At 38.3% G+C, this 19663-nt stretch overlaps 1 protein-coding gene across 13 annotated transcripts in view; it reads right to left on the minus strand.

Annotated features, from left to right (window-relative positions):
- The window catches only part of SYBU (syntabulin), a 117553-nt gene that overhangs the window by 48614 nt on the left and 49276 nt on the right, over positions 1-19663 (minus strand). The window lies entirely within an intron of this gene.

Here is a 19663-nt window from a genome sequence, read left to right on the forward strand (position 1 = left end):
CCTGACAAAACTATGAACATTTTAGTCTGGTTTTGCCACAGGGAAGCTTTGCGCCAAGGTTTTAGGGAAGAAGATGTAGAAGACTGTTGGTCCATTACAGAGAGAGGAATTTACATCACAGGAGCGTGTGCGCGCGCACACACACACACACACAAGCGCACAACCCTCTTACATAGTTGAGTTTTTACATTTCTTTCTTCATTATTCGAAGTAAGTATAACTTTACCTAAAAAACATGGGATCACTTTACATGCTTTATACAGTGTGATCCATTTGAAAATATGGGACAATTTCCTTCCAGGGGCTGCTATTTTAAATCCTCCTTAGACGGGTCCAAGATAGCCTCTGGTGGAACTCAGGTAAACATTACCCTCCTCAAGGCCACATCTAAATGATCACCTTCTAAGTGAAGGAGACTAATTTACATGTGCTCCTTGATTTTATTAGAAATCAGTTCTTTTGTTGTTGTTCTTGTTCATTTGCTTAAAATTGGTGAACACACAGGATTAAGGGTAGTAGAAAGAATACTCACAGATCCAGGAACCTCAGAGGTTGTGGGCTATCTAAAGTACTGTTAAAAATATATGCCTATGGAATGGAATAGTTTCCAGATTGTCATCAAGAAAATAAAAAACATTCTAAGGTCTATAAAGACAGATGCGAAAACCCAGCAACTATTACAATTTTGTAGCATAAATGTTGTTAAAAAATGATTTTAAAAATCTATATTTCCTCTCTCTTTACATTATAAGGTCTTTGAAATATAGGATATAGTTAATAATTATGTAATTACTTATAATTCTGAAAAATATGTGCCTAAGTTCTTTAAAAATACTTTGAATCTCATTTTAAATGTACTTGCTAAATTAAATTAAATCTGTTGAGGTTGTTAAAATTTTAGCTTAACTTTTTAATTATAAACCAATAATTCTTATTGTGTGAAATCTGAAATACAGAAGAGTATAAAGAAGTAAAGAATAAAATAAAGACATATTATTCTCCTATAATTGTGTTACCCAGAAAAATATTTTGTGAATACAGTTTGCTTGCCTGTTTGCTTTTTGTTTTATCAAATTTTCAACATATATTTTAGACAGTTTCATTATCTGTCATTGAAAATTTCTCCCTGGAACTTGCTAGGCTAGAAAGAAAGAAGCTATTAAAGACTAATGGGAACCAACGCAAAGGAGGCCCCTTTGGTCAACAATGAAATAATTTGAGTACCAAAAAGAATAATAAATGCAAGTGACTGATAATCACTGGATATATAAAAAAACTGAGTTCATGGTCATATAAAAAAACACATTACAGAGATAGAGAAAGGCCCCTTTCACCCCCAAAATGCCCAACTCCCTGGAAATCACTGGAAATTATACACGAACAATTCTTTATATTGAAAATTGGCAATTAAAAGGAAAGAAAGAATTAGCATATATTTTTATTGTAAAAAGTGTTCCTATATAAACTGTATCTCAGTGTAACTGAAATCCCTCATTGTTATTGGAAAGTTTGTCCTTACAAAAGCATTCTGGTTAATGAAAACAGATGGAATAACAGAAATAGAAAATTGCTATTTTGCAACCTCGAATGAAATAATTGATTTAGGCAGCAAATGTAATAGATAAAACCACTAGACAAAGTCTAATGGAGAGTTTACAGTGGAGGGATCAGGCCTTACCCAAATGCACCCATCGAGTCTTCTTCCCATCGCCAACAGTGGGAAAACCCCTCTGATGGGATGTGCTATGAGGCATGCAGCACTCCCTATGAAGAATTCTTGCCACACACAAACACACAATTGCCCCCAAATCCAATCAAGGCTTTAAAGCTAATGTTCACCTTATGAAATATATAGAAAATAGAATAATGAGTTAAATTAGAGATTGGCAAACTGCAGCCTGCAGGGCAAATTTGGTCCACTGCCTGTTTTTTGTAAATTGTTATTGGAACACAGCCATGCCCAATCCTTTATATATTGTCTACGGTGGCTTTCAAGGCTACAATGGCAGAGAGTTGAGTAATTGCATCAGTGGCCATCTAGCCAATGAAATAAAAAATATTTGCTATCTGGCGCTTTATAGAAAAAGTTTGTTGATTTCTGGGTTAAATGATACCAGGGAAGCAAATAGGCACTTTTGAGAAAATCTGGGATATTTCATCATTCTCTGTCATACCAAGGAATTATGTTAATCATGTTAGAAATGAAAAGGGCACTGTGATTATGTAAGAAAATGTGCTTTTTTAAAAAAAAAAAAGTTATGCATGCTGAGGTATGTTGGTAGACAAGAAATGACATGATGTCTGGAGATTTGCTTTAAAATGTTTCCACAAAGAAAAGAGACATAACAAATACAGGAATATCCTGCTATCATTTAATCTAGATAAGTGGGTAATAAGCACATGAGAGTTCACTGCACTATTCTCTGTTTTTGAGTATGCTTTTTAAAAGTTTCAAAGTATTTTATTTGATTTCTTGAAAACATTATTTTAAAGGAGTACTGATTTAAAATAGATATAAACATCACTTTTAAAATGTGTTTATTTTCAGACAGAGTCTCGCTCTGTTGCCCAGGCTGGAGTGCAGTGGAACAATCATACCTCACTGCAGACTCCAACTCCTGGCTCACGTGATTATTCCACCTCAGCCTCCCTAGCAGCTGGAACTACAGGCTCAGGTCACTGTGTTCAGCTTATTTTTAATTTTTTTTTAAGGGACAGAATCTTGCTTTGTTGGCCAGGCTGGTCTCAAACTCCTGAACTTAAGTGGTCCTCCCACCTTGGCTCCCAAAATGCTGGGATTACAGGTGTGAATCACTGCGCCCAGCCAAACATAGGATTTTTAAAGACCAATCCTTCTTGTAGGAAGAATTAGTTTGTTTTAATTTTTCTCACTATTATTAAAATTGCTTTACTACACATTTTATAGATACATCCTTGGTCAAATCTTTGATGAGCTCATAAAATGTATGTGTAGTGGAATTACTAAAACTTCCAAGAAGTTTGAGACAACTTATATTCCTATTATTGTATGAACATACTCCACTTATTAAATACCTGCCAGTACTAAATATTATTTGGTTTACATTTCTTAAAGTTAATTAAAAACAAATTTTGATGTCTTAATTTACATGTATTTAATTGTTTGTGAAGCTCAATGTCTTTGTATGTTCATTGACCTTTTAAATTTATTCTATGAATTGTTCAAGTCCTTGATAATTTTTCTGTTTGGATGTTCAGGATTTCTTACTGATCTGTAAGAACTCTTTATATGTTAAAAGCATCAACCCTTTTGTTTGCTTTTGACTTGATAATGTTTTTGACATTCAAACTTTGCTCTATTCTGTCAAATCTCTCCATACGTTCCTTTGTGATTTCTTCCAATACTTTTATGCTTAGAATGTTTTTATTATTCAAAGATCAACTAAATATTTGCCTGTACTTTCTCCTAGATATTTATAGTTTCACTTTCATTTAAATTAAATCTATCTGGAATCCATTTTAAAATATGGCATGAGGGTTAGATGCTAACTTTATTATTAATATTGCAATTTTAAGGAAGTCTACCACATTACTTTGCAATGCTTTTATGATGAAAATTTGAAAGCAATAAATACTTTTTGCATAATTCATTTATATATTTCAAAATATTAGATTGCCCAAAGTGTGCATGTGCGTATCATAAACTTTCTTGATAATTAAACAAAAATGCCTAAAAACCAGTGCCATCAAACAAATTTGGTGGCAATTATGATGACCAAGTCCCTACTAAAATCTTCTAGCTGAGGCTGGCAGATCCCTTGAACCCAGGAGTTTGAGACCAGCCTAGGAAACATGGTGAAACCTAGTCTCTACAAAAACTACAAAAATTAGCTGGGCATGATAGTGCATACCTGTAGTCCCAGCGGAGGTTGCAGTGAGCCACGATTGCACCACTGCACTCCAGCCTGGGTGTCTGAATAAGACCCTGTCTCAAAAATAATCTTCTTACACCGATTACAGGTAAGAATAAAATACCAAGTTCTAAAAATTACAACCATTAATAAAATATTTCTTCAAAGTCCAAGAAGCATCTCTAAAACTGCTGGCTCCTTTTTGAATTTAGATCTCAGAGCCCACTGGCTTTCAAAAATGTTGAACTAAACAATTCCAGAAGACACTTAAAAACAACATTAATGGAGGAAAATATGCCATAATGTCTTGAAACATTCAGTTATGGTTTGATTCTGTTCGATGTTCAGTTGTATAATTTTTGTGGGGGGGAAGTTATTGCTAGTTTAAAGAAACATTATTTTAAACTATATGGAAATCTAGTTGATTCTCATGAACAATGGAAGCATTTACTGACTACTTATTCATCTGTTCAACAAATATTTATTGAATATCTACTATGTGTCAGACACTAATATAGCTCTTATTATGCTTATTGCTCCAGATACTGGCATTTTTGAAGATAGTTTAATGGAGACAGATAAAGTGTCACAGCTTAAACTCATGATAAATATAAACCAGGTGAAATTCTTACCACAAACCTTTCGGTGCATTTATAAGGCAAGAAAACTAACATTTATTAAGTACTTATCATGTGGCAAACACATTAATTATTATCATATAATTTTAATAATATGTTACTGTTGGGAAAATGGAGGCTCAGAGAGGTTAAAAATTTCATGGGCACAGAGCTGCTGGGCAATTGACTCAGGATTCAAAGTAAGGTTTGTCTGACAAACTGCCTGTTTTACTCACCACCATAAGCTAGCTGTTTTCTAAAATTTTCAAGTTATGTTTGTTCCAAGAGGAAACATCAGCAATTCTGGGAATGCCCAAATTAAAAACAGACAAAGGAAGCTGTTAGAAAGAAGCCATCCCATAATAAACAGACCACAGAAATTGGAGGCAAGAAACTCTTTTTAGTTGTTTCCAGTATTCCTGCCTCAACACATGTAGCCATATAAAACGTGTGCCATTCTGATAATTTTGAATTCTAGGTTTTCAACAGCAAACCTTGCATTTCTATTCCTTCACCCAATTTTAGCATCTTTTTGTAGTGGGAACTCAGAGATGTACAGAGCTCTAAAATATGCTTCAGTATTATACAATATGTCACTAACCAGTGGCTGACGTTGAAGTGTATAAATCTCATCCATTCATCCACTTATTTTTTTCTACAAATAATTATTGATTTCCTACATGTGTCAGGTATTGTTCTAGATATTAGGGAGGTAATGATGAGTGAGACACTAAGATCCTTGTTCTTAACAAGTTCACATTCTAGTGATGAGGAGAAACAGTTAATAAGTTAAAAAATACATAAAAAGATGTTTTGGGACCAGGTGTGGTAGTGACAGCTCATGTAATCCCAGCACTTTTGGGAGGTCAAGGTGGGAGGATAGCTTGAGGACAGGAGTTTGAGACCAGCCTGGGAAATGTGGGGAAACCACATCTCCTTTTTTTTTTTTTTTTTTTTTTGGGGGGGACAGGGTCTCACTCTGTCACCCAGGCTGGAGTGTAGCGATCAGGATCACTGCAGCCCCCACCTCCTGGGCTCAGGTGATTCTCCCACCTCAGGCTCCCATTTAACTGGGACCAAAGGTGTGTGCCACAACAGCTGGCTAATTTTTTCTTTTTCTTTTTTTATAAATAGGATCTCACTATGTTGCCCAGGCTGGTCTCCAACTCCTGGGCTCAAGTGATCCTTCCACCTCAGCCTTTCAAAGTCCTGGGATTATAGGCATGAGCGGCTGCACCCAGCCAGAGACCCTCACATCTACAAAAATATTTTTTTTTTTAAAGTTAGCTGGTCATGTCTATAGTCCCGGCTATGCAGGAGCCTGAAGTGGGAGGATTGCTCACACCCAGGAGGTCAAGGCTGCAGTGAGCTGAGGTCGTGCCACTGCACTCCAGTCTGGGTGACAGAGTGACATCCGTCTCAAAAAAAAAAGATATTTGGGATTTACTGTTAATGAAGTATACCCGATGATATTATGTAGACTAGGTGGGAGGTGGGAAGCTACTTCATTAGATATATTGCCATAGAAGGCTCCTGAAGAGGTCATTTGACCCTAAACCAAAAAAAAAATGAGAAGGAAATAATCACACAAAAGGCAGGAAAAACAAGGAAAAGAATTCCAGATATAGAGAAATAAGTACAAAAAGCTCTGAGATAGGCAGGAATATGGTGCATTATGGAAACCAAAGAGAGGAAGGGTGATGGGGAGAGAATGATGATGAGGGCAAAGGGATGCAGAAGCCCAAGTAGTGAAGAATTTTAGGTCAGGAATCTTGATGTTTATTGGAAGTGCAACAGAAACTGCAGTGTGCACTATGCATGAGATAACAAAAATTTAGCCTGTGCTTATAATGGAGAACAGACCAAATCAGTGATAATATATCTAGCTAATATTTACTGAGTGCCTATTAACTACCAAGCACTGTTCTAAACACTTCACTTCACTTCTAAACACTGTTCTTAAACACAAATCTTAACTAACTTAATCTAATATCCCTCTGAGATAAGCACTGTTGTCATCCTGATTGGTAGGGGTCATACAAAACTGGCACTAGTGTTTACACCACCTATTCAAGCTTGTAATCAGTAAGTGGCAGAGTTGTAGTATGAATCCAGACAAGCTAACACCAGAGCCTCTTTGTTAACCACTATGTTGCACGGCTCCTTTAAGAATGAAAGGAGACTGTGAATAATGCCGCAATAAACATATGTGTGCATGTGTCTTTATAGCAGCATGATTTATAGTCCTTTGGGTATATACCCAGTAATGGGATGGCTGGGTCAAATGGTATTTCTAGTTCTAGATCCCTGAGGAATCGCCACACTGACTTCCACAATGGTTGAACTAGTTTACAGTCCCACCAACAGTGTAAAAGTGTTCCTATTTCTCCACATCCTCTCCAGCACCTGTGGTTTCCTGACTTTTTAATGATTGCCATTCTAACTGGTGTGAGACGGTATCTCATTGTGGTTTTGATTTGCATTTCTCTGATGGCCAGAGATGATGAGCATTTTTTCATGTGTTTTTTGGCTGCATAAATGTCTTCTTTTGAGAAGTGTCTGTTCATGTCCTTTGCCCACTTTTTGATGGGGTTGTTTGTTTTTTTCTTGTAACTTGAACCAACCCAAATGTCCAACAATGATAGACTGGATTAAGAAAATGTGGCACATATACACCATGGAATACTATGCAGCCATAAAAAATGATGAGTTCATGTCCTTTGTAGGGACATGGATGAAATTGGAAATCATCATTCTCAGTAAACTATCGCAAGAACAAAAAACCAAACACCGCATATTCTCACTCATAGGTGGGAATTGAACAATGAGATCACATGGACACAGGAAGGGGAATATCACACTCTGGGGACTGTTGTAGGGTGGGGGGAGGGGGGAGGGATAGCATTGGGAGACATACCTAATGCTAGATGACGAGTTAGTGGGTGCAGCACACCAGCATGGCACATGTATACATATGTAACTAACCTGCACAATGTGCACATGTACCCTAAAACTTGAAGTATAATAATAAAAAAAAAAAGAACGAAAGGATAGAAGCAAATAAACCCATTTGGAGGCCACTACCATAATAGAAATGAGAGATAACAGTGGTTTGACCCAAGTGGTAGTAGTGAACATTAAGAAAAGTACATATATTTAAGATAAATTTGGAAAAATAACTGAAAGCATTTATTTACAGTAATGAAAAATGGGAAAGGATCAATAATGTCTTCTGGGTTCTTTTCTTAAACAAGTGGGTATATGGCAGTCATTTCTGAATTGGAGAAAAATGGGTTTATGATTGTGTAGGGGGTGAAATCAAGAATTCTGGTTTTGCTATGCTACATTTGAGACACAAATTAAACATGACCTTGGAGATAGCAAGTAGGCACTTGGATAAGTGAGCCTGGGGCCCAGGGGGGATGTCTGGAGCATCATCACCCTACAGGTGAGACATTGAAAGACACAGGCCTGGATACAAGCCCTTGGGGAGGACAGGAGAAGAGGCCAACAAGGTGACTTGAAAGGCAGGAGGAACGCTCAGCGGGGCGGTTCACAGAAGCCACGGAGGAAAATCTTTCCTAGGAGTGGGGCTTGTTCAATTATGTTGAATGCTGCTGAGAGGTCAAGGAAAATGAAGGCAGACAAGGGGAATATTAGATTTGCCAATGTGGTCACTCATGTGCTTGCCAGGACGCATTATGGAGCCAGGATTTTGGAGAGGTTTTGCCATGAAGAGGAGCAGAGAAACAGGATGGCAGTTGCAAAGAAATGGGGGGTCTTTTACAAATAAAGGTAGTTGTAAAGAAGGAAGGGAGCTCTTTTTTCTTTATAGATGGGGAGTGAGTATGTGCTAATGGAAATTAGCTTGTCAGAGTGACTGAAATGAACACCTCACACTAAGACATGTAACTTACATCTACAAAAGCAAAGTGGAGAGTGGAGCAATTATTTACTGAGTGCCTTCCTTGTTTCTTGGAGACAAAATAATCACTTCACGGATAAACATTCCCAGGATTTCTGAGCTATTTTGGAGCTTCGAGTGCTCCCATAAAAGTCACTCTGGCGAAGCCCTGGGCAGTAAAGGAGGATGCAGGGCCAGGTGAGGTAAGCTCCATTTCTGCAGAAGACTCCGTGCTCTCTCTCTGGAACACGGGCCGAGTACTTGGTTTCTACCAAGCATCAAGTTGTTTGATTTGCACTAGCAGCCCCTGAAGCAGGAATTTGGAGGAGAAAATATTTGGTCCAAATATTTAATGTAGAATGAGTAATGAATCTACCTAGAGGTTTTGGCGAGGGAGGAGTTGGTGTTGAAATTGGGAAACAGAGGGTGACTCTATCACTGACAGAAGAAAGGTGAGCCCTGGCACGGGGGCGGTGAATTTGTCTTTCAAGAGAACTTTATCTTATTTTTTCTTTCATACGGTTATGATCTTTCCAAAATAGGCATGTTACAAATCTTTCTGACCTTCCCTCTCCTTAGCATTATGGGTTTGTTTGCAGTTTCTAGGCCATGCCTTTTTAAAGGCTCAGTTTTCTTTTTAAGTTTCCTTGGTAGGAGAAGATAAAGGAAAGGGAGAAGAAAGAGAACTAAAAAGACAGGAAGGGAAGAAGAGAGGAGGAGAGACAGAGAGACAGAGCCCAAGAAGATATTTCTTTTATTTTTTTGAGACAGAGTTTCGCTCTTGTCGCCCAGGCTGGAGAACAGTGGCGCGATCTCGGCTCACTGTAACCTCTCCCTCCAGGGTTCAAGCGATTGTCCTGCCTAAGCCTCCTGAATAGCTGGAATTACAGGCGCCCGCCACCATGCCTGGTTAATTTTAGTAAAGTCGGGGTTTTGTCATGTTGGCCAGGCTGGTCTCGAACTCCTGACCTCAGATGACCTGCCCGCCTTGGCCTCTCAAAGTGCTGGGATTACAGGCATGAGCCACCGTGCCCAGCCCCAAGAAGCTAGTTCTTATTCTCTTGAAAAACTTTTAATAAAATAACTACAAACCACTTTAAGGACATCTGAATTAAAGTGAGTTGTCTTGTAGCAATGTGAGTATCTTTTCCTTTCCTTTCCATTTTTCTTCACAATAAGAATCTGAACATGGTAATGGTCAAGATAGAGTAAGGGATAAAAATGGAAAAAAATAAAGAAAAAGCAATGTTCATCATACTGTTTATGTAATTGTTACATCTGAGTTTTTTCTATTTTGAAAAAAGGAATTGTTTTAGATAACATTTATATCATGGAATTTACTTCTTTTTTAAAAAAAAGAACAAAAGAAGAAAATAGAGTCAAAGAAAAAATATAGTCTAATTCCAGTGACATTCATAATACAAAATTCTAAATTATGAAATTTAGTCTCATAGACAAAATGTCCATCCACAGAAGGATGTTTGAATAAATTATGGTCCTCTGTAGAGTGACACGCCACGCTGTCATTACCATGAATGAGGGGGACTTCCTTGTGCTGACAAGCAATGACAGGTACAGGTACTGCCTGGAATATGCATTCCTTGAGGGCAGGAATAGCCATGCCAGTAGTGTTTATTGCTCTAGCTCAGCAACTAGAAAACTGCCTTGCACACAATAAATATTCAGTAAATATTTGCTTCATGAACAGAAAGGATCACAGATCAATATAGCACGATTTCACTTTGGCAAAAAGCAAAACAAAATACATCATATAAATGTGATTAGCTCCGGTCTGATATATGTGTTTGTATATTTTATAACAGATAAGTTTTTGTTACTTCTGAATTTAAAAATAAAAATATAATTAGCATTAAAGAAAATATAATCCTCACAAACACTCCAGAATCAATAGAAGGGTAGCCTAAGATCCAGAGGGTCTTAAGAATTCTGAGAGTCAGGTCAGTCTCTAACCGTGATCCTAACTGCCTGGTCACCCACACACAAAAAGAATAAAGGCTGAGCCAGCTGGTAAAGAGGCAGAGCTCAGAGAAAATCCACACTGAGCAGGGAAAAGTTGAAGGATATGACTTCTAGTGGGATGGGTGAATGCTGTGTGATCTCAACGATAGCATAGCCGTACATTTGAAAACTTGGTTTGGGTTCCCTAAAAAGAGGGAACAGTCAACCTGAAATAACAGGTCTCCTTCTGGAGCCAGAGGAGCCTAGCAGCTGGCAGGGACGCTTCAGAGCATGAAGACTGTATCCAGCAGTGGCCGGGGCACCAGGTTAGGAGGCACTTTCTGCTCTAGTCAGTGGGAAGAGACTGGGGCTTTCTCAGAATAAAAACCACCTGGAGGGTGGGGTAGGGTGGTGACTAGTGTCAAATCAGACTCCTGGGAAACATGAAAATGTGGCCTGTACTAATTATCTTTATTATTATTATTATTATTATTATTATTGAGACAAAGTCTTGCTCTGTCACCCAGGCTGGAGTGCAGTGGCGCAATCTTGGCTCACTGCAGCCTCCACCTCCCGGGCTCAAGTGATTCTCATGCCTCAGCCTCCCAAGTAGCTGGAATTACAGGTGTGTGCCACCACACCCAGCTAATTTTTGCATTTTCTGTAGAGATGGAGTTTCATGATGTTGGCCAGGGTGATCTCTAACTCCTGGCCTCAAGTGACCTGCCAGCCTCAGCTTCCCAAAGTGCTGGGATTACAGATGTGAGCCACTGCAACTGGATATAATTACCTTTTAGATTGTAATCTAGGCTGCTCGTTTTTATGATGGTTTTTGTGACTGAAAAATAACAATTAGAGAAGACAGCACTCCTCACTGCTCCCTAAATATTCCCTGAGCTTTTAAGACTCTGCTTTTACCCACAGTGATCTCTCTTTTTGCCATTTTATGCTTTGCTTCTCAAACTCCTATACAACCTTCAAAACCTTGCTTATGTGCCAGCTCTTGAGTGGGGCATTTTCTGGTTTTCTTAGCAAAAAGATCTCTCTTCTAGATGCCCACAACACTGGAGTCATGGTTCTATTGTGGAGCTTACTCTTTTTGACATTTAGAGATGCTAAACTCCTCAGGACAGGAATGTTTTCTTCATCTAACCAAGCTATTTAATAGAGTACTGAGTACTTTTCTAGTTGCTTTACTTCCCCAACTACTAAGATAGTGCCATGCTCTCAATATATTTTATAAATGAGAGAATTATTCACTTGTTCTGTTCTCATAATTATAATTTCTACCAAATTCCAACAAATGCTTACTAAGCAAATGCTAGGAGTGCAGGGGACTATATTGTTCCTGCCTTCATAGGGTTTACAGTCTTGGGGAGTCAGGTAACCAAATAAGAAATTTTAAAACTAGGCTAGGCATGGTGGCTCGTGACTGTAATCCCAGCACTTTGGGAGGCCAAAGCAAGCAAGCAAGCAAGAAATTTTAAAACCAGATAATGTGGAAAGCATAAAGATGGGGGCACCTAACCTGGACATTGAAATTAATCCTTCAGCTTCTTACTCTGATCTATAAATATACTTATTTGTAGTCACATCCAGTCTTATTTCTTTTCTTCTAATTTATGTATCTTTTTTGGTCTACCTCAGTCTTGTTAATACTTCTGCACTATTGTTATTATCTTTCTCTCCCTCAGTCTCTCTGTTTTATTCTTTGCTGTTTACTTCTCAGTTCAAAAACTTTATCAAATACCTGCCACTTGATAAACACCTGATTTTCACTGTAAATGCAATATTTGTTTTTATTCTATTATCTGTTCCCCATCCCAGTTAAACCCTTTAAAAAAGTTGTCTATACTTTGTTACCTCTCACTCATGTCCCAGTTGATGAGAGGTTGATACATCCCATCTCTTGCTCACCACCAATTTGCTGCAACTGTTTCTACTGCAGCTGTTTCTGCTGAAGATGACTGATAACCTAATGGTCTGATCCTTGAGCACTGTTTAATGCACATTTTACTTAATCTTGCGGTGATACCTAAACCTCTTGGCTACCTACTTCTTGAAACTCTTTTCCTTTGGAAGTGGAGACATTGTCACACCTGGGTCTCATGCTTTATTCCTGAATGCTCATTCTCAGGTGTCTTCATTTCCTTTTCCTGCCTCCTCTTGCTATACCTCAGAGTCCTTCTCCTAGTCCTCTAATTTTCTTCCCCATGCACTCCCCACTAGTAATATTATCAAAACCCTCCACTTCTGCTGGTCACCATCTTAGAATTTTCTTTAGGGCTCCAGACTTTTGTCTAAAATTCAACAAAGCTTAAAATGAACTAATTAACTTGACTCCCTGCCCTTCTCCCCAATCCTGCTATCCCATATTATTCATTCAGTGGAGATTTAGACACAATCCTTCCCCTTCACCTTCCATTTGCAGTTGGTGTCTAGACCCATCTGTTCTAGCCCCAAATCTCACACATGTCATTTATCAGTTCTTCACTTAGACTGCAGCAGTGTCCTTCAAAGCAGGCAGACTCCAGTCACTCCTGCCCCCTCCCTGTCCAACACAGAAATAGGAAGACTTTCTAAATTATAAATTTGATCATAACACTTCCTTGCTGAAAACCCTCCACTGGCTCTGCAAGATCTTTAGAAATTGCAAAATGGTAGCCCATGATCCATATTCACCTATGTACACATGCTATCTGTCCCACAGAATTTAAAAGCTGAATTTTTAAAATTCAGAATATGTTTCGTGACGGCACACATATCCAGTTCTAGAGTTCTCTCTGTTGTCTTCTATCCAGGTGGCCTCACTCTTTACATTACTTGCCTAGTTCCTGTATGGGCCCTTGAGCTCATGGAAGAAGTTCTGAGCATGGCATAGGAAGTCTTGCATAACCTGACCTGCCTGCCTTTCTGTCTCATTTCATGCTTTTAACTCAAATTTGCTGATGCCAAGGCTCATGTTTATCTACTACACCGCACTAATTAATGTTACTTCTTCTCTTCCTTGGGCTTATGAAATGTGAGAAGCCAATGCAAATAAGACATGGAACAACAAACTCAAATTACAAGGTAGGAGTGTATGTGGGGTGGGTGTGAATGAAAGGGACTGGGACACAGGTGAGTAAAAGTAGTACTGTGGGAATCCCATCCAGATGGGATAATTTGTTACCCCATTTATTTCAGTGTCAGGGTTAAGGCAGTAAAACAATTGATTTTTCTAATCCCTGTGCATCATTCATTTTTGTAGCCTAAGCACAATTCCTGATCCTTTGTAGGCATTTAAAGATGCTTACTGAATAAACATGTTTTGGTGAAGGCTTGCAAAAGGCTGAATGTCCTATCACTTCCAGGCCTCAGCTTCTTTTCTTTCTGCCTCCTTCAGTGAATCTACTGGATGTTCAGGGTATACTCTTGGTATCAGTATATCCCCTTTTGGCGTAACCCCAAATCATCCCAATATCACAAAAAGAATATGCAAAATAGTAAAAAGTATAGATATAGTAAATTCAGAAAGAGGATAAATAGGAAAATAAAAAAGGAAATTCTTTCTCCTCCTCCTTACTTTGCTACCATCTGAACACAAGTTAAACCTATTATGTAGACATAAATAATATTATGGCTAAGACTAATGACATGGGACCAGTAAATATAGAGTCAGCAACTACAATTTCCAGGGACTGTGGAGGCATCATTCCACATCCACCTTGCCCCATGGTCACTGGTTTAAACAGCCTGGCTGGCCACCATTTCTACCATCTTTGATCCTTATTCATCTTGTGATGCTACTTTGGGCATACCCCTCATACTCCTCATACCAAATCCCCAAATACACACAGACCACAAAGAAGTGAGGCTCAGCCTTCAGTGTGCACAAGAGTTATCTGGAAAGCCTGTAAAATGCAGATTCCTGAGCCCTTTCATTTCAAGACAATAGTTTTGGGGTAAGGCCATTGTATCTGAATTTTAAACAAGTTTTACTGAGGATTCAAAAGTAGGCAAACACCATACTCTAAAATTGGAAAACATTCTCATAAAGACAGGTGTTTTAGAACCTGAAAGATTTTCAGGTTAAGTACCTTAATTTGCTTTCAGACATAGTCCAATTCCATCATGTTTACTTTTCACCATTCCTACTGCTAAGAATTGTTGATTAAATGGCAAAAATTTTGCTCTTGGCAAATTGCAGTTACCACATTCTCAAAGAAATACTGCCTATATGCCTTTCGTTTATAATCTATTTCATTAGGTACATGCTTCTGTGGTGAGGCTGCTAAGCATTTGAAATATTTATTATACTACATTTCCTAGGTCTCATTAAAGTGATACTAAATTGATAGGGTCTTTTTTTTAAATTCACAGCAAGGTAGCAGTCATTCAACTGTAGTATAATTTGGAATTGCAGCTCACTTCACTTTAAGCAGTTCATCTCAGTTCTAATCATCATGTTCAAAGCTTCACTCTATCCAGATGCCAAGTTTCCCCAACTGTACAAAAGCACAGGAGAAATATTTCTGTTTGGCAAGGCCTGGCAAATTTTTGGAGGCGTTGTCATGCCTCGACAGGGCACCAGTCAGGTTATAATTTGCCTTAATTGCTTGTGCCACAAACAGCAACAATGATTACCTCTAGGTCATTGGCACTCAAAGAAAGATTTCTTCCCAGCTACTGTAAATAACAAAATACTTTCTGCAAACACCTTACTTGGGATTAGACTGCAAAGAATCTCAGATTTTGACCATTTAAAAAAATTGACCTGGTACATGTATTTAATGCGTTAAGTCGCACACTTGCCTGTGTATCTGTGTGTGCACATTAGAAACATGAAAATAACTCAGATAAATTACTGTTCTCCCATAAAACAACTAGCCTTCTATCTGCATAATTTGTTCCACCTGCCATGTTTACAAGGCGCCCCAAGGAGAACTAGCTTAAAAGCCAGCAATCCATCTGCCTCTCAGTTCTAAGGGGGTAATTATTGCCTCAACTAAGCAAAGAGGAATGCACAGCATGCTGCTAACCATGTCAGGTGACTGATGTATGTGCCTGACACACTCACCCAGGTCATTGGCTTTTCTAATAGTGGCTGGGGTCATGGTACAGTAACAAACACAATTCACTACTTACAGAAAAGGGGGAGAAAAATGGATAGAGGCTACATTCAATGGGCCAAACCCAGAACACAAACCAACAATGTGGGCTTTATCACTTCTTGTGTTAAAAACAAGAAACATGGGGGAGAAAAGACAGGTTGACTTTATGCCAAAACACTGGTTTAAACAAACAAACAAACAAAAAACTTTTTTTTTTAAAGGGGACAGGAAAGGAGGTGTTTTGTTTCTATTAACTTCCTATTAACTGTACTTCCTTACGTATTTTTAAAATAAAGCATTAATTAATATTTATTAATAATGTACAATGTTCTACTTGCTGTGCACATAAAATAGGGCCTGACCTCTAATACTGTATAAACTTAACTGTCTCCAACTAAGGTCATAGTGACCAAGACTGAGTACAAACTGTGAGGAATACTGTTTGAAGACGAGAATGATGTCCAAGCACAAAAACACTCATGTGCTGATGAAATGCACAAAACACATGCAGATCTTCAAAGAAATTCCGCTAAGAAGAAGCGATTAAAAAAAACAAAGCTCTTTGGGGACACACCCCAAATGAATTGCAAAAGGTCACACACAACTTCTTCCCTCTGAAATGAGGCAGAGACAACATACAAATTAGCATATAGAATATCAAGTCATTAAATGTTCCTTGCCAAAGCTCCCATGGGAAAGCAAGAGGGAGGCAGTGGAGTGCGGAGGGAAAACAGAAAGTGGGTAAAAATGGACAGATCACTTTGGAAATAGTTCTATTCTTTTCATTTCACAGGCCGGTAAAATTATAAGAAAAACTTGAGGGTGGAGTAGAGAAAACATCAACATTGAGTTGACATTTGTTTTGCTGAAGTATAGCTACCATCAACTATCATGAATTTTTGTTTCATTACAAATGATAGAAAAGCCAGATTCTCAAAATAAAGGATAATTCTTTGTATTAAATAAATGTTTATGAAGCTCATTACATTATCTTTTTTAAAAAAATAAAAATTTTAGAACATATGACGCTTTTCATAATTAATGCTTTTGATATAGATTTGAGGAAAGAGTCTCCAGTTTGCAGTTCTGAAAATGTAATTTTCAAATTAAATTTCATTGCATTTGAGGTGACACCTTCCTCTATAATTTCATTACCAGATTGTAAGAATTCCCTTAACTAGGCATGGCCCCTTTTACATGAGTGAATGTGATGATTTATAAAGAAGAGAAGCTAATACAGGAGGATTACTGGAAGGTTGCGAAGCTATGATGACAATAGATCCCTTTAAATTATTTTAGCTTTGTTCTAGTAAAGGATGGTATTTTTTAATATTTGTATGCACCTTGTTCTCTGGCTTAACTGCCGTGATTAAACAACGAACACACCTTCTGGCCTCAGTGTTGGAGTGGCTGGATTAAAACGAGCGATTTCCCCCTGCTGGTTGGACATGTCTTACATTCTCTATCTCACTGCCTCCAGCATTAACACTCCCCGTAGTACCAAACCCATTTATTTTCCACCCACCAACCGGCCTCCTAAAGCATCATTAACATGCCCCCAAAGGCCTTGCTGCTGTCAATTTTAGCCTACACAGCACTCAAAAGCCTTTGTGGGGTTTATCAGAGTTCTGTAGGAAAGGAAGAGAAAGGCATTAGACTCAAACCTTGGGGAACTGACAACACAGGAAGATGAAGAGAGATGAGGGAGAGGCCCAGGAATGGAGGAAATCCTATCTGCAGGCAGGGTGCAAGGCTCAAGATTGAAAGGTTGTTCAGAGACACCCATAATTATATGCTTCTGCCACTCAATTTTCATCTAGTTAATGGCAAAAAGATCAATATCTACTTTCGATTTTCATGTACAGCATTATAGCCTTAGCCAGAGACAGGTCTCCTAGGAAGGAGGATGATTCAGGAAGTGGGTCCGGGGAAGAATGATTCATAACCAAAATCAATAATCATATTGGTTTGCCTTCATATATTCTAAAATATATTTGGGGTTTTCCTTTTTTTTGTTGTTTTGAACAACTTTTTCTTTTTTTCTGATAACACTACTCACCCTGAAATCCCTCACAGAGGAATTGATTACAGGGAGAGAATACCAGGAATAAATGTGGAACTGAGTTATGTACACAAAGCTCTGTCAGTTTGAAATGACGTGCCCAGAGTTCATCCACACTCACCAGAGTGAGCTCTGGGCTCCAAAACAGAGTTAAAGTAAACAGCATTACATTCTGCAAATATGACTCTAGATTCTAGGAATACTAACTGTGATAGCTTCTCAGTTATCCTTTTGTTTTCTTCTTGGGGGAATAGTAGGCAAAGCAGCAGTGGGTTTCCATCTTAAACTAGATTCATGTGATTCAAATATAAAGAAATAAGTTTTAAAACATAATATTTTGATAGGGTTTTTTTTTTCAGAATCAAGCAGACAATTTGAGTTAGTTAGCAAAAAAAAAAAAAAAAAAGTAGGCAGTGCAGAATTTCCAACATACAACTTATGCAGAGGACAGAATAACTTTGTGGAAGTATGTAATAAATCCAAAGCTGCATTTATAAAATCCTTGAAAAATGTAGCTGTGAGCCCTAAATGCATTGGAATGTTAGGTCCTGCTAAATTAGAGCATTAATCATAGCATCCTGATTCACGTGTTTCTTCTCATACATGTGTTAATCTTCAAGTTCCATGTTCCCTAAATAAGTTCTAAAACATTATCCACTGTGAAACATTCTTCACTAGTCATAAGACAGTCACTCCTTTAAATTTTACCCAAATTCCTAATACTTCTCAAGTAAGTCCTTCTAAGTCATGTGCTTCAATGGGAATTAAAAGCTCTGTCAAATGATAATGGTGGCACCTTCAGGAACTATCAAGAGATTTGTGCCCTTACCAAACATGCTCACAACTTTAAGGAAACTTTCTTAATCACGTGCCCAAACAGACATCCATAGTTCCTTGTATTAAGAACCATCATTTATTAAGCACTTCTGTAAGCCAGGTACCGTGCAAGGTGAACATTTAGGTACTGGTCTCATTCAACTTCACAGCCACTCTACAAGGCAAGTATTATAATCTCATTTTATGGATGTAACAACTGAGGCTTAAGGAGGTTAAGCAACTTGCTGAAGGTCACACAGTATGTAAGTGGTGAAAGGGCCAGGGATTCCAGCCCTTCAGGCTTGACAGATCACAAAGCCTGGGCTCTTCCCTACTAAACCATAAGGCCAGGCCAGCCTTGGGCTATAACTCTCCTTGATCTTGACCTCATTTATTAGGAATTGCTTTATCTTTGGGGAATTTTATAATTAGAGGTACACAGGCTTCTAGAAGTTGCTAGTATAAAATTCAATCCAATATTTTTTCTACATTTAACAAAGGAATGCATCTTTAAAAACAGTCATAGAATGGCAGTAATTAAAAGATCAGGAATGGACAGATGCTGGAGAGGATGTGGAGAAATAGGAACGTTTTTACACTGTTGGTGGGAGTGTAAATTAGTTCAACCATTGTGGAAGACAGTGTGGCGATTCCTCAAGGATCTAGAACCAGAAATACCATTTGACCCAGCAATCCCATTACTGGGTATGTATCCAAAGAATTATAAATCATTCCACTATAAAGACACATGGACACGTATGTTTATTGCAGCACTGTTCACAATAGCAAAGACTTGGAACCAACCCAAATGCCCATCAATGATAGACTGGATAAAGAAAATGTGGCACATATACACCAAGGAATACTATGCAGCCATAGAAAAGGATGAATTCATGTCCTTTGCAGGGACATGGATGAAGCTGGAAACCATCATTCTCAGCAAACTAAACACAGGAACAGAAAACCAAATACCGCATGTTCTCACTCATAAGTGGAAGTTGAACACATGGACACAGGGAGGGGAACATCACATACCAGGGCCTGTCAGGGGGTGGGGGGCTAGGAGAGGGATAGCATTAGGAGAAATACCTAATGTAGATGATGGGTTGATGGGTGCAGCAAACCACCATGGCATGTGTATACTTATGTAACAAACCTGCACGTTCTGCACGTGTATCCCAGAACTTAAAGTATAATAAAACAAAGGAAAAAAGTCACAGAAACAAGAAGTTAGATTTTACATTTGAAATTATAAGCTAGAATAACATATGAAAATTCAGGTGTGAGATTCCAATAAACTGAACTATATGAAACTGCTGTGT

The sequence above is a fragment of the Pan paniscus genome, chromosome 7 (genome assembly GCF_029289425.2).
Source record: "Pan paniscus chromosome 7, NHGRI_mPanPan1-v2.0_pri, whole genome shotgun sequence".
In the NCBI taxonomy this organism is placed as follows: Eukaryota; Metazoa; Chordata; class Mammalia; order Primates; family Hominidae; genus Pan; species Pan paniscus.